The sequence below is a fragment of the Sciurus carolinensis genome, chromosome 12, assembly GCF_902686445.1.
Source record: "Sciurus carolinensis chromosome 12, mSciCar1.2, whole genome shotgun sequence".
NCBI classification, from domain to species: Eukaryota; Metazoa; Chordata; class Mammalia; order Rodentia; family Sciuridae; genus Sciurus; species Sciurus carolinensis.
This window is the reverse complement of record NC_062224.1, coordinates 10,021,450-10,033,557: the sequence shown is the minus strand read 5'-3', so window position 1 is coordinate 10,033,557 and position 12,108 is coordinate 10,021,450. Positions and strand designations below refer to the sequence as shown.

General features: G+C 42.5%; 1 long non-coding RNA gene across 1 annotated transcript in view; it reads right to left on the bottom strand.

Moving 5' to 3' along the window:
* Positions 1 to 7,439: 7,439 nt before the first annotated feature.
* Positions 7,440 to 12,108, bottom strand: part of LOC124962007 (uncharacterized) — a 30,078-nt gene continuing 25,409 nt past the window's right edge. Inside the window, exon 4 of the long non-coding RNA XR_007104407.1 lies at positions 7,440 to 8,442. This is a non-coding gene — a long non-coding RNA (uncharacterized LOC124962007). The remainder of the gene's footprint in view (positions 8,443 to 12,108) is intronic.

Genomic DNA, 12,108 nt, shown 5'->3' with positions numbered 1-12,108 from the left:
GGATTGAAGGATAGGTTGTTGTTGTTGTTGTTGTTGTTGTTTGAGGAGAGGCAAGTCATAAAGGAGATGAATAACTCCATTTTCTATCATCTGTTGATTGCAAGTCATCTTCAAATATCATACCATATGCTTATTAAATTGATAGATTTAAGACCTAAGTCTGTTTCTATATCTGAGTTGGTAGAATTTGGACCAAAGCTGCCCCCACATCTAGCAAACCTCAACCTAACTTAGAAGAAACTACAACCTAATTAAGAACCTGTTCTGTAACAGAGAGCTGCACCCCAGCCAATCCGGGGCTGTCAACCCATCAGACCATGCCCTTATAAGGCACACACCTCATCATACCATGCCCATATTTGGCAAAGCTGACGTCAGCCAATCAGGTTGTTTCTGTGTGTCACCTCCTTTCCTTTGGCTGTAACTATAACCTGCACATGTGGTGGGGTGGAGTTTTCTGAGCCAACTTTGGTCCAGAATGCTGTCTGATTCTAAAATCATTTTGTGCTCAAATCATCTTTGTTAAATTTAACTCAACTTAGATTTTCCTTACTCTATGTCAACTAGTAAGTTTTGTTGTTGTTATTTCTTACCCTAAATATGGCTAATAAAACCACCCATGCTTTTCATAAAGACACAGGCAATCCCAAGCCTGCTCAGGCTTTGATGCTCCTGAAACTATTTCCTAAGTTTTCGTCACTGCTTCAAATGTTTCTCTTGGTTTTGTGCCAGCTTTTCAACTTCCATGTTATTTCCAGCACCCTACATCACTGAGTCCTTTGTGTGGTCACATGACTCCTTCTTGGTATCCATCCCCCACCCGATCTGTTCTCATCAAAATCTTCCCAGATTCTGCTGTTCCCTTGCTCTCTGATGACATTTCCAAAAGGCAGGACTGCTCAGCTACAGGAATGGCACTGGAGGGAGACTGACTGGTTCCAGCTCCCAACTCTGTCACCTGTCAGCCATGGGAAACTGCACACCACTTAACTTCTTGGGGCCTAAGGACAGTAACTACCTTATAGACTTATAACAAGAATTTAGTAAATAAGTAAAATTCTTAAATACTGCCTTGCTCAGAGTGTGCAGTCAGTCAATGTGAGCTGTTAGTTAAGGAGGATGCACCCTGCTGGCTACAGGCCACACCATTCCTAATTACCTCAGCCTGCCAGCTTGTCCCATCTCCTGCCTGACCCTGGAAGCTTTTGGGCCAGTAACATCTACCTTCAGTCACATTGAGTACACAAGTATGTCAGGCTGATTTCTACAGAAATAAGGTCCCCAATGTCACAGAACGAGGCTTTCTACATTTGAACCCACAATTTTTTATCACATCCATATACTTCATAAAGGAAAAGGAATTCCTCGTGGCTGTTGCCTTAACTTATACAAGGATAGTGTTGAAGTACCTTTGGGCTGCTTTAGCTGGACATCATAAACTGAGTGGTTGATAAACAATAGACAATTGTTCTTCACAGTTCTAGAGACTGGATGTCCAAGGCTAAGGTGCCAGCACCTTTCAGTCTGGCGAGAGCACACTTCCTGGTTCTTAGATGGCACATTCTCCTTGTGTCCTCTCATGGCAGAAGAGGTGAGGGGTCTCTCTGGGGGTCTTTTTTATAAGAGAACTAAGCTCAGTCCTGAGGGCTTTTCCAACATGACATTAATTCATCACTTCCAAAGGTCCCACATCCTAATACCATCACCTTGTGGGTAAGGATTTCAACATTTTCAGCTTTGGGGTGGGGGGACACAAGCAGGCAATCTACAGCAGGCAAACTCCCTACAGCCAGCAGTTGGGCAGGAACATTTCTTTCCCCAGGCAAAAATAATTTTTTTTCTACAAATCAGCAGTGGCTCCTTTGATAATGATCTCGGGGTGGAACCCAGGAGATTCTATCATCCTGGGAGAGGACATCATCCTAGAGCTCTTGTTGGTTAGTGGAGGAGCAGGACTAGTGACAAAAGCCTTCCTTGATCACCTTCCTGGGGGTTCCAGTCTCGCCTGTTGCCTCTGCACCCAAGCACTGGTTACCATGTCTTCGCTGCTCCATCAGTACAAGGGTACTGCTTTTGGAGACTCAGCCCCCTTTCTACCTCCCTTCCAACCCTTCACTCGTCACACCTGGCAATACATCTGTTTAAAAATATACTTTTCCCCTTTGCAAATAAATTAGGATAAACTGGGTCAGCCTAGCAGTTTGGGTGTCCCAGTGAAACCATTCTTGGTGCCAAAATGAGGAATAATGCGTTGGTTTGGCTTAAATAAAAAGAGCTGGAGCAATATAAAAGGAAATGATCTTTAACCCTCTAATCCACAGCTCAGTCTCACAAATCTGAAGTGATGTGAGACACCACTAGGGAAAACCCCACTGTTGCCATGGAGACTGTGGATCCTGAGCACCTCTCAAAGCCTCCGCCCACCCCTGGCTGCCCTCTTTCCAGGCCACACGTATTTTTAAACTGGCACCAAGCTGTTGTTTTTGTAAACAACAATGACTTTAGTTTAAATATATACCTAGTAAGAGACACCCACGATACCAAGCCCCCCACCTGGATAAATATACTGTGGGTAGACAATAAAACCTTTATTAGGTTCCCAAATGGCAGGAGAGGTTCTCACGTACGTAACGGTTCAAGGGAGAACTCCCATCCTGCTCTCTGGGCTGGCTGGAGCCTCCTTTACAGAGGTGGGTTGAAGTTCCAAGGCCACTAATGCTGTGAGGTTTCCCAGTGTGGCCCAATTACAGAGAAGCCTGCACCACTATTCCTGTGGCTCTACTGGAGCATGAAACAAATCCAAGCCCCAAGTGCCTCACCTCCACCTGGAGGTGTGGTGTGTCATTCCATGTGGAGATACAGCTCGGGTAGAAGCCAGGGTCACCCGCTCTTTAACTCTTTGCACCCTTATGGGTGAACCAGCATGATTTATTGTTTTCTTTACCATCTGACCATTCCTTTCCTGGAAGAAGTTTTTCAAAACAGATTTAACAAGCAGTACCCCAAGAGCCCTCAAACCTCCAACTGATTGCTATGGAAAGTCAAGTTCATTTAGGAATCCCTCTCACCTAGGAAACAATGTATTACACACACACGTGTGTGTGTGTGTGTGTGTGTGTGTGTGTGTGTATGCATATATGTACATATATACATATATACACACACATAGATTTAGACATGCACACATGTGTGTGAGTGTCAAGCTTTGGATGTGGGTGTCTGCATTCTAATGAAGCCAGGCCTTGATTTATTAATTATAGTGTTTTTGTTTATAACATTCTCAAAGCAGATATTTTATTTCAGTAAAACAAGGGCATTTAAAACGCAAAGGCATCCTTTGTTTCAACCAGACGTCTCTGTTAAATATTATCCTAAGAGAAATTATTTACAGTAACTTATTAGAAGCAATACTTTTTAAGAATCTGATTTCAAATCTTTTTCTACCCTTGACTGGACAAGTATCCATTTAACGTCAGTAGTACAACTTCAGCATGCTTAATAACTACAATTGAATACAGCACTAAGCATGTCAAACATGTTCCCCTCCAAAATAGATGCTTTTGGTGACAGCTAGCATGTGTGTTATAAGGCCCAATTTGCCTTACTTGAATGAAGACCTCAATGCTGGGGGTGGTGATGCAGAGTTCTCCCCACGATGACCCAGTCCTACCTTTAGCTTTGCTAAAATGGACTAGATACTCCCCAATGCCACAAGAGCCAGGCTGCAAGGCACACCAACAGCTGCATTCTTGTTAATTAAAATTCTCAGAGTGTAAATGAACAAATGCAAATGAACTGACAAAATTATGGGCTCCGGTTTATAAATAAATGGAATGCCATTTTTTTTTTATTAACGGACTAGGTTTAGGTAACACCAGGTAGAATTTAAGATCGATCACTAACTTCATCTCAGCCTAACTGGGACATGTGCAAGGGAGTTCCTACTGTCTCAGGCTTGGACAGAGCCACAAGTCTTAGTCAAGAAGGCAGGAACCCAGGGTTGCTGTGCTATTTCCCAGATGACAGCAAGCATGTGTCTCTTCAGTATGTGAGGACATTGATAGTTGCACCCTGTATGTGGGTTGTTGGCTTTCTTGTGTGAACACAGCACCAGGGGACACTCACCTGAAAGGTGGTTGTGACAACATGATGGCTGAGCCTGGTCCCTACCTTTGTGGTGGGAGAGGGTGGGAGGTCATTTTTTTTTTTAATATAAGAAGTATAATTGCTGTGAACAAAACAAAAATTGATCATTTGGATCCGAATATAGGGGAAAAATTAGTAAAATAATTGGGGGTATATGATGTGTTTCTCATGTCTCAGAATGGGCAGGTCCTTCCAGAGTTGCTAGATGCTGGGCAGGAGACTCTACCTTGATGTCATCCACCAGGAAGATTCTCACCCCACAAAGGGAAGAATAACACCAGAGCTATAATGGCATACACCAGCTCACCTTCTGGAAAGTGGAAGAAAATTCATGCTATGGAATCCATGACTCCCTAACATTTGCATGCCATGTCTCAGTATCCTGCTAATTACAGCAAACAGAAAACCTTCAAGCAACAAACCCGAAGTTGCCCTTCGAGGGGTTAACCATGGTACTCTGAAAACCGCTCTTCTTCTCTACTGTTTAGATAAACAGAATTGGATGCTGTTTAAGCAAAGGAGCAGAGCAATTGTGTCTCTTTCTTTCTGGAAGAGAGAAGCATTTTCACACATATGAGCCTGTCTTCAATGCCTCCAGTGTTCTGCATGCTCTTTTTTATTTCCGTGGGACAGAATTTTCATTTCCTTCTCTGTTAGAGACGCCCTACAAAAGGGATTCGTGTTCCAATTAACAATTTGAATGAGGTTGGAAATGTGGTTAAGGTGAGTAAAGATGCGTGCCTTTGAGGAATGCAAAGAGAGACAGCGCGAGAACACTAGGACTTTTCTCCAAGAAAGTGCACATACAGTCACATGATGCCATTTCTGTCAACAATAGACCACCTATAGGATAGCGGTCCTGGAGCTGAAAAAATCCTATTGCCTAGTGACAGTGAAACTCCCTAATGCCACAGCATAATGCACACTCAAACATTGTTGGGCACACTGGTATTAACAAACCAGTGACTATGTTACTGATTTATATATTTACTGTACCATATTTTTATCACTCTCTTAGAGTGCACTCCTTCTGTTTATATGTATTATAAAGTTTTCTGTAAAGCGGTATGTCTTGCTATACTGTCAACAGTTTCACACACCTGTCACCTCCTCCCTTGATTGCATCAAGAGACTACTTGGAGTGACTGACTGGGGACCCTTTACGTCTATGGAAGGGTACCCTATTATGATCACACAACAAAATCGCCTAATGATGCATTTCTCAGATCTATCCCATCCATAGGCAGCACATGACTAGAATCGTTTTCTTTTCCTTTATGTTAACAGAGATTGACTTAAAGGGTCCTCTTCTACCAGGTTCTAGTTTCTTGTTGGCTCCTGTGACACAAATACGCACATTTCAGACAAGATTAAAATATGAAATTACAATCTGAACATTATCTCTATGCACACATTTTTCATTTCCTGTTGGTATAAGCACTTTTCCATTGAAATCATGTTGATGGTTCACAACCTGTAGCATATTCCTAATTTGCACTTGACATCTTCCCAAATGCATTTACAAGGACTGAGCAGAGCCCAGAAGACAGAAAGAAGCCCAGGAAAACTGCCAACTCCAACGAGGGAGCATCGATCTGGGAATGAAGACACTCATGGTAAAGGTAGAACCAAAGAAACCGCAAGAAAAGCAAATAACAGATTCTTCAGCGTAAAATAGACTTGTGAGAAACTAATTGCTACAGATTTTATCACGCCCAAAATAAAACACAGGGAAAATATCATGAGCATACTGTAATGCATAAAATCTTGACACTTATGATAAAATACTCAAAATACACACGGGAAGGTTGGAGCCTGTCTGTAATGTTCAATTCTGTAAATTATCTCAAACAGCTAGCCATATTTGTGGCATCACATTGAACTGGGTGTGAGAGGAAAAGAAACAGAAATAGACACAGCTCCTCCTTGAAAATGAGCACCCCAGAAGGTGGCTTCCGAGCGGTCCAGGAGCTGTGGGCGATGAAGGAGAAGAACTGCATTTGAGAGATGCAGAAATGTTGGCCAGGACAGAGGAGAGATTTAGCCACATGGTCTCCTTTTTTAGATGCAGGGGCTCAGAATCTTCTACCCACTGTTTTTCTGGATGAACTAGAGATGATTCTTCTTCGGCAATTACCGCAAATGATTGTTTATCACTCAGGAGTTTGAAGGAGGCCGTGGAAAGATTACATTCCAAAGACTTGATCAAGGAAAATGCCTGGGTTGAAGCTGTAATTACCGGCTTTCCCAGAGCCTGCAGCACCTCCTCTGGGATTATTTGCATAAACTCGTTGCTTTTGGCAATTCCTGAGCATTACTGCCCCTCACTTCTATTTCCATGTAACCCATTTCCTGGGTTAGAATTTTATCGTGACTTTTGCTAAACCTCTGTGTGACTGTACTCATAAAGATAAACACATAGTAGGCCTCCTTGGTCCCCACTCAAGCACTTCGTGTTAATTATAGAACATCTAAAACAATCAAGAGCACCACCAGTGGAAGAAAGAGGAGAGGAGAATTGAGAGCCAGTGGGTTTCAATTAAAAAGTGATGGTGATGATGTGTTCCTAATGGGACTGGACCTTACTGTATTGGAACCTGAAAGGAAAAAGAAACAGAGCCAGTGAGAAGTGACATTCAAAGATCCTGGGGCTGGGAGTCAGAGTATCCAGAGTTTGAATTCCAGTTCTGTGTGGTGAGGGTCAGATGAAATAATGGGCTGGTGTCAGTGGACAACTTTATCAACATAAATTATGTAATTAGAATCTTCCATGATAGGATTTGGAAGTAAGGCACAATAAGTCATCAAGGGCCCAGGAGAAACTGCTCAGTGGTCCTAAGAGAAAAAGTGGAACATCAGGCTTTGACCCTGTTACACAACCTGGAAGTTTCCTCCCCACCTTGGAGGTGACTGCTGTCTCCTGCCTGAGGAGCATGTGGAACCCAGCAAGAAAAGGCAAGAAATTAAGAAAGAACTAAGTCCAAGGCTTTATTGTGGAATGTCCCCCTTTTATTTATAGAGGTGTTGGAAAGAAAATAAATTCCCTTGTGAAATCCTTCAAAGTAGAGACTGCTTTCCCAGCATGATACTGGTATCCTAGTTTGAAGGTGCTAGGGGACTTTCTTTCTCTTTTTCTCCTCTGGAGGAGGGATCTCCTACAGGTAGCCCTTGGATTCCATGCACAATCGGTTACAGCTGTCTGTTTGAACCAAACACACACGCTCACATACTTATCCACAGGTGTACACACAAATGCCCACCTGTACATATACATGCATAGACACGTAGCCAGACATGCATACACACAATACGCAAAATCATTTTCCCGACTGACTCTCCTACCCAATTCAGAAAAATATAACATATTCTTTATATAAATTTTACTTATATTAGTCATCATTTGCTTACAAGACAATGTGCCTCCCAATTTCCAGTTTCGTAATAACTAACTCATCCATCACAAATGACCCATGAAAACTTTTGAGTTGTGAGATTAATCTTGACTTTATCTTCAGTCATTCTGTCATGGGAACTTCTCAGATGACCTTAGAGAATCTAAAACAAATGATGCACATAAATATGCCACTATTAAGAGCAGCATGTCATTATTTCCTAGGCAAGGACTGACTCAATTGTTTATCTAATGGAGCACAGGAAAGTAGAAAAGCAATTTTACACCCATTCTTTTGTAATATTGAGTGATTTCTTTATAAAGGGATCCCCATGACACTTAATGACTTAGACCTAAAGGAAGGACAATCCTCTGAAAGTCATCTCCCCTCTCTTGCCTGTGGCACATAATAAATGCTTAAACATGCACTGTAATGCTTTAATAAGAAATCTCTGACATCAGGTTTTCTTACCGTGCATGATCATTCATGACTGGCTTTTCAGGTTCCTTGGCATAGTGGTCTGATTACAAACTATGTGAAAACAGGGGTAGGTTACAACAGGTTGCAAAATTACATGGGTAAGACATGAGTACACTTCTCTGACTGTGCTCACTAACAGCTAAGCAGCAGCTGACTGGGGCTGCAGAAGTCTTTCCACATCTCGGTGCCACCTCACTTGGACTGGGTCACCTCTGTGTCAAGAGTCATCACACACACAGCCTGATAAGGGTAGCTTTGAAGGGCACATGGAAGCAACTGCTGGCTCTTGTCCCACTGTGTTCACTACTGTCCTGGGAGATGGTGGGTAGCTTTTCCCCTTGGCAATCCTGTGAGGTGAGAATGTTTTCCTTGTTTTTGCCTCTTGTCAAATTGAGTCCAGGAACAGGCTGATAGACAGCTTTTCCTAAAGTGGAGAGAATAAAGAATAAAGGCAGGTTCCCCAGACTACCACTGAATTGCCATCATTTCTACCCCAATACCACTCCCTTTAGAATTAAACAACCATATCGAATGAACTTCCAAATTTTTCTCCAATTCCATTATTATAAACATTTCCATTTATTCATTCTATTTTTATATATTGTGCACAGATACAGACGGAATTTTCCTACTCCTCCAAATTCATAGGTTGAGGCCTAAACCTACACTATTTCAGAATGCGAAGATGTGTTTGTGGCCAGGGCCTTTAAAGAGGTGACTAAACTGTAATGATTAGGGTGGGCCTCAGACCTGTATGACTGTGTCCTTGTAAGAGGAGGAAATTAGGACCCTGATACACACCTGAAGGAAGACTATGGATGTCACAGGAAGAAGGCGGCCATCTATAAGCCAGGAGAGAGGCCTCAGGAGAAACCTGACCTGTTGACATCTGCATCTTGGACTCACAGCATCCAGAATTATGAGAAAATTAATTTATGTAGTTTAAATCCACCCGGGTATGGCACCCCCAGCAAGCTCAGGGAAGCACCAACGGCGTACCATGCACTTTTCCAGATGATGGACATAGGTTAGTGAATGAAATAACCTCCCCAGGTGACTCTCCAGTGGGAAATCCACATGCGATCAGCTGAAGGTTGAGCTGAGTGAGTAAATGAACCAATTAAATGGCAAATCCTGCAGCCGGAGTTGAGAATATGAACATTTAAACTTTGAGTGAGACTACCAAGGATATGGACTTTCTAATGCAATACAGGTAGTAAAATAAGAAATGATGAAACCTTCTGTCCCCTCTCCCAGGAGTTTCTTTTTCAGTCCACAGCTTTCATGATTGAGATCTTGAAGATGAAGTCACAGCCTACTCAGATGAGTGATTGCAGGGTTTCCCATCGTTCCTGACTGGTACAAAGGCAATAATCACGTTGACCTTATCAAGAGGTGCAGTGAGTTACTCTTCAACTTGGCTGTAATTCCCATAGTTCCTTCTGTTTATACCATGGCCCAGAACTCTAGTTCTCAGCCTTGGGAGAGCCTCAACTTGCTGTTGCCTGGGTTCTGCCCCCAGAGACCCTGATCTGACAGTCCTGGAACAAGGCCCAAGTGTCAGAGACGCTTAAGTCTTTCCTGTTGAGTCTAATGCTCAGTCATGAACCAGAGCTGCTTCAGGAGAGCCCAATTAATCCATCAGCTGCTCAGCAGGCCCTTGAGGAGATTCAAGGCCTAACTCTTTGAATGGCCAGATTTGGTAAATATGGTAGGTTCAGAAGATTTCAAAGAGCAAAATCAAACATGCAAACAAATTTGCCTACTTTCTTCCGTCTCTATCTTTCTAACTCTTTACTCCCAGAGTTTCTTGGTCACCTTCCTGCCTTCTTTGATGTGCTTCAATTTAAATGTCCTTTAAAATGACCCACATGACTCTTGAGTTGCTGCTCCACGTAACCTTATCCCTTGCTCTGCATTTCCCTGTGTTTCCGCTCCTATTTCTGTTTTCTTCTACTCTTGAAATCTGGTGCTTCTCATTCGCACCTGTCATGGGCTTGTTCCAGATCTTGCCCATGTGATCCCAGGGACTACGGAGAACCCTGATTTACCCTTCAGTCACTTCCCCTGTTAGATGGCAGCAACATTGTCACTCTCCTTTTCTGGTAACTTTTCACTCTCCTCCCCATAAATCCCAAGAACTCTGTAACTCCTGTCTCTCACCAAGAGGCGGGAAATTCATCTCCCTCCCCTGGTCTTATGTCCTCACTTTGGGGACTTTACTCAGTCCTAGTTTTGACTGACTTTCACTCATTTCTGTCTCTAAGCTTCAAAGTTTCTGTGGAATACTAACTCCTTGGGTTCTGACATTTAGTTAATGAAATAATCCCTTTAAAGCCCATTTCCAGTTGGAGCTTTTCTTAGGAGCTTTCTTATTTCTATAAAGGAAATAGAGCCTTAAATAAACACACAATTCTTGTTAGTTACCCCCAACACATACACACACCTACTGTGGAGTTGGTCCAAGCACATCACCGACACCATGTAAGGGGTTATTCGTATACGCCCTTGTTCCTGTATTCACTGGTCCATGACCTATGAATCAACATTTCATTGGCCTTGTATTCTAATGCTTAGAGCATGATTTCCTCTCTCCGCTCCTCACGAAGACCCACATCCTTGGCACAAAATCAGAAAATCTGTTAGGCCCAGCAGGCAGCAGAATGCCACTCTGACTACTTGACTGGAAATCCTTATGAGAAGACTATTCACAGACGCTGGTGTAGAGTTAAGCATACCAAAGGGAGGCTGAGGTTTCTGGAGTTCAGCAATAGAAGGAAGGAAGATTTCAGAGATCAAAAAAAGGAACTGGTGTCACCAGATAGCACTGGAAAATGAATTCATAGAGAAGATGTTGCCTGGCAGGACACATGGATGGGGTACCGTGGATGGATATGACCCCTGACATATTCTGAAGCACAAAGACAGTATAAAATACCACATCCTCTCTCCTCCCTGAACTCCTGTCTCAAGCAAGCAACTCTCTTTGGCCAACCTCAATACGAAGAAAACCTCCAAGGGAGCTGACTAGGACTGTCCTTAAAGGACGAGACCAGGATAGTGATCATGGAAAATGAATGTGGAGCAAGGAGTGGGGTTGGTGGGGGAAAAAAAAAAAAAAAAAAACACAATTTATTCCCAATGCAATCAACTGGCAATCAATGCAATCAAGTGTTAGTGAAGAAAGGAATCACTGAATGCAAAGCAAACTCAGCTGTCACCTGACTTCATGGAAGTTTCCTACTGGAATGTAAGCTCAAGATGTGATTGGTTGCTTTTTACTCACCAATGTACATCCATCAGCTCTAACAATGCCTGGCACTCCTTAGATGATTAATTAATCAATTAATTAATTAAACATTAACAGATCTTTGAGTTTAAAAACAGCAGCGTTACGAAGGTTTAATGAGGAAACAACTAGTTACTACGGAGGCTCATGACGAACAGGGCCTGGTGGTTTGTCCACACTCACCCACTTCCATGGGGTCAGAAGCAGTCCAGGATTAGTGACATTTATAAAGACCATATCTATAGAGGGATGGTGACAGTTTGTGATACTACTAGGCTGCCTCTGAGATTGGGAGTTAGCTCCTCTCTTCTCTGCATCTGTGAGTCTCTAACCTCTGTCTCCTGTTCCCTAAGTAGAACCTAAGATGCTCATTGAATCCTCAAACTTCCCCTCTTTGTGGAGTCCGCTGGCAGAATATCTATTTAGAAATTTTAGCATCATTTGATTTGAAGAAATGTGTTCTAAGCAAGCAGATGCCCATCACCCATCCATGCTGACTTTAAATCTTCAGGACCAGTCTTAGCATTTCTTATTAACACCACCCTCCTGTATTGATCCCTTGGAACATTATTTCATAAAATAGTTGCTATTAAATAGAAGTAGGATTTCTCTCATGCTATATTCTGTGTGACTTTCTCATATTGTGTTTATGATTCATCTTCTCTTTCCATCACCACCACTTCCTCATTTTACCTGACAAAATAAAAGCTATAAGAAGACAGGGATTTTTGATTCCTTTACTTAAAAATGTATTCAAATGACTAGAACAGCAACTGACTCACAGATGATACAGATGAGCCA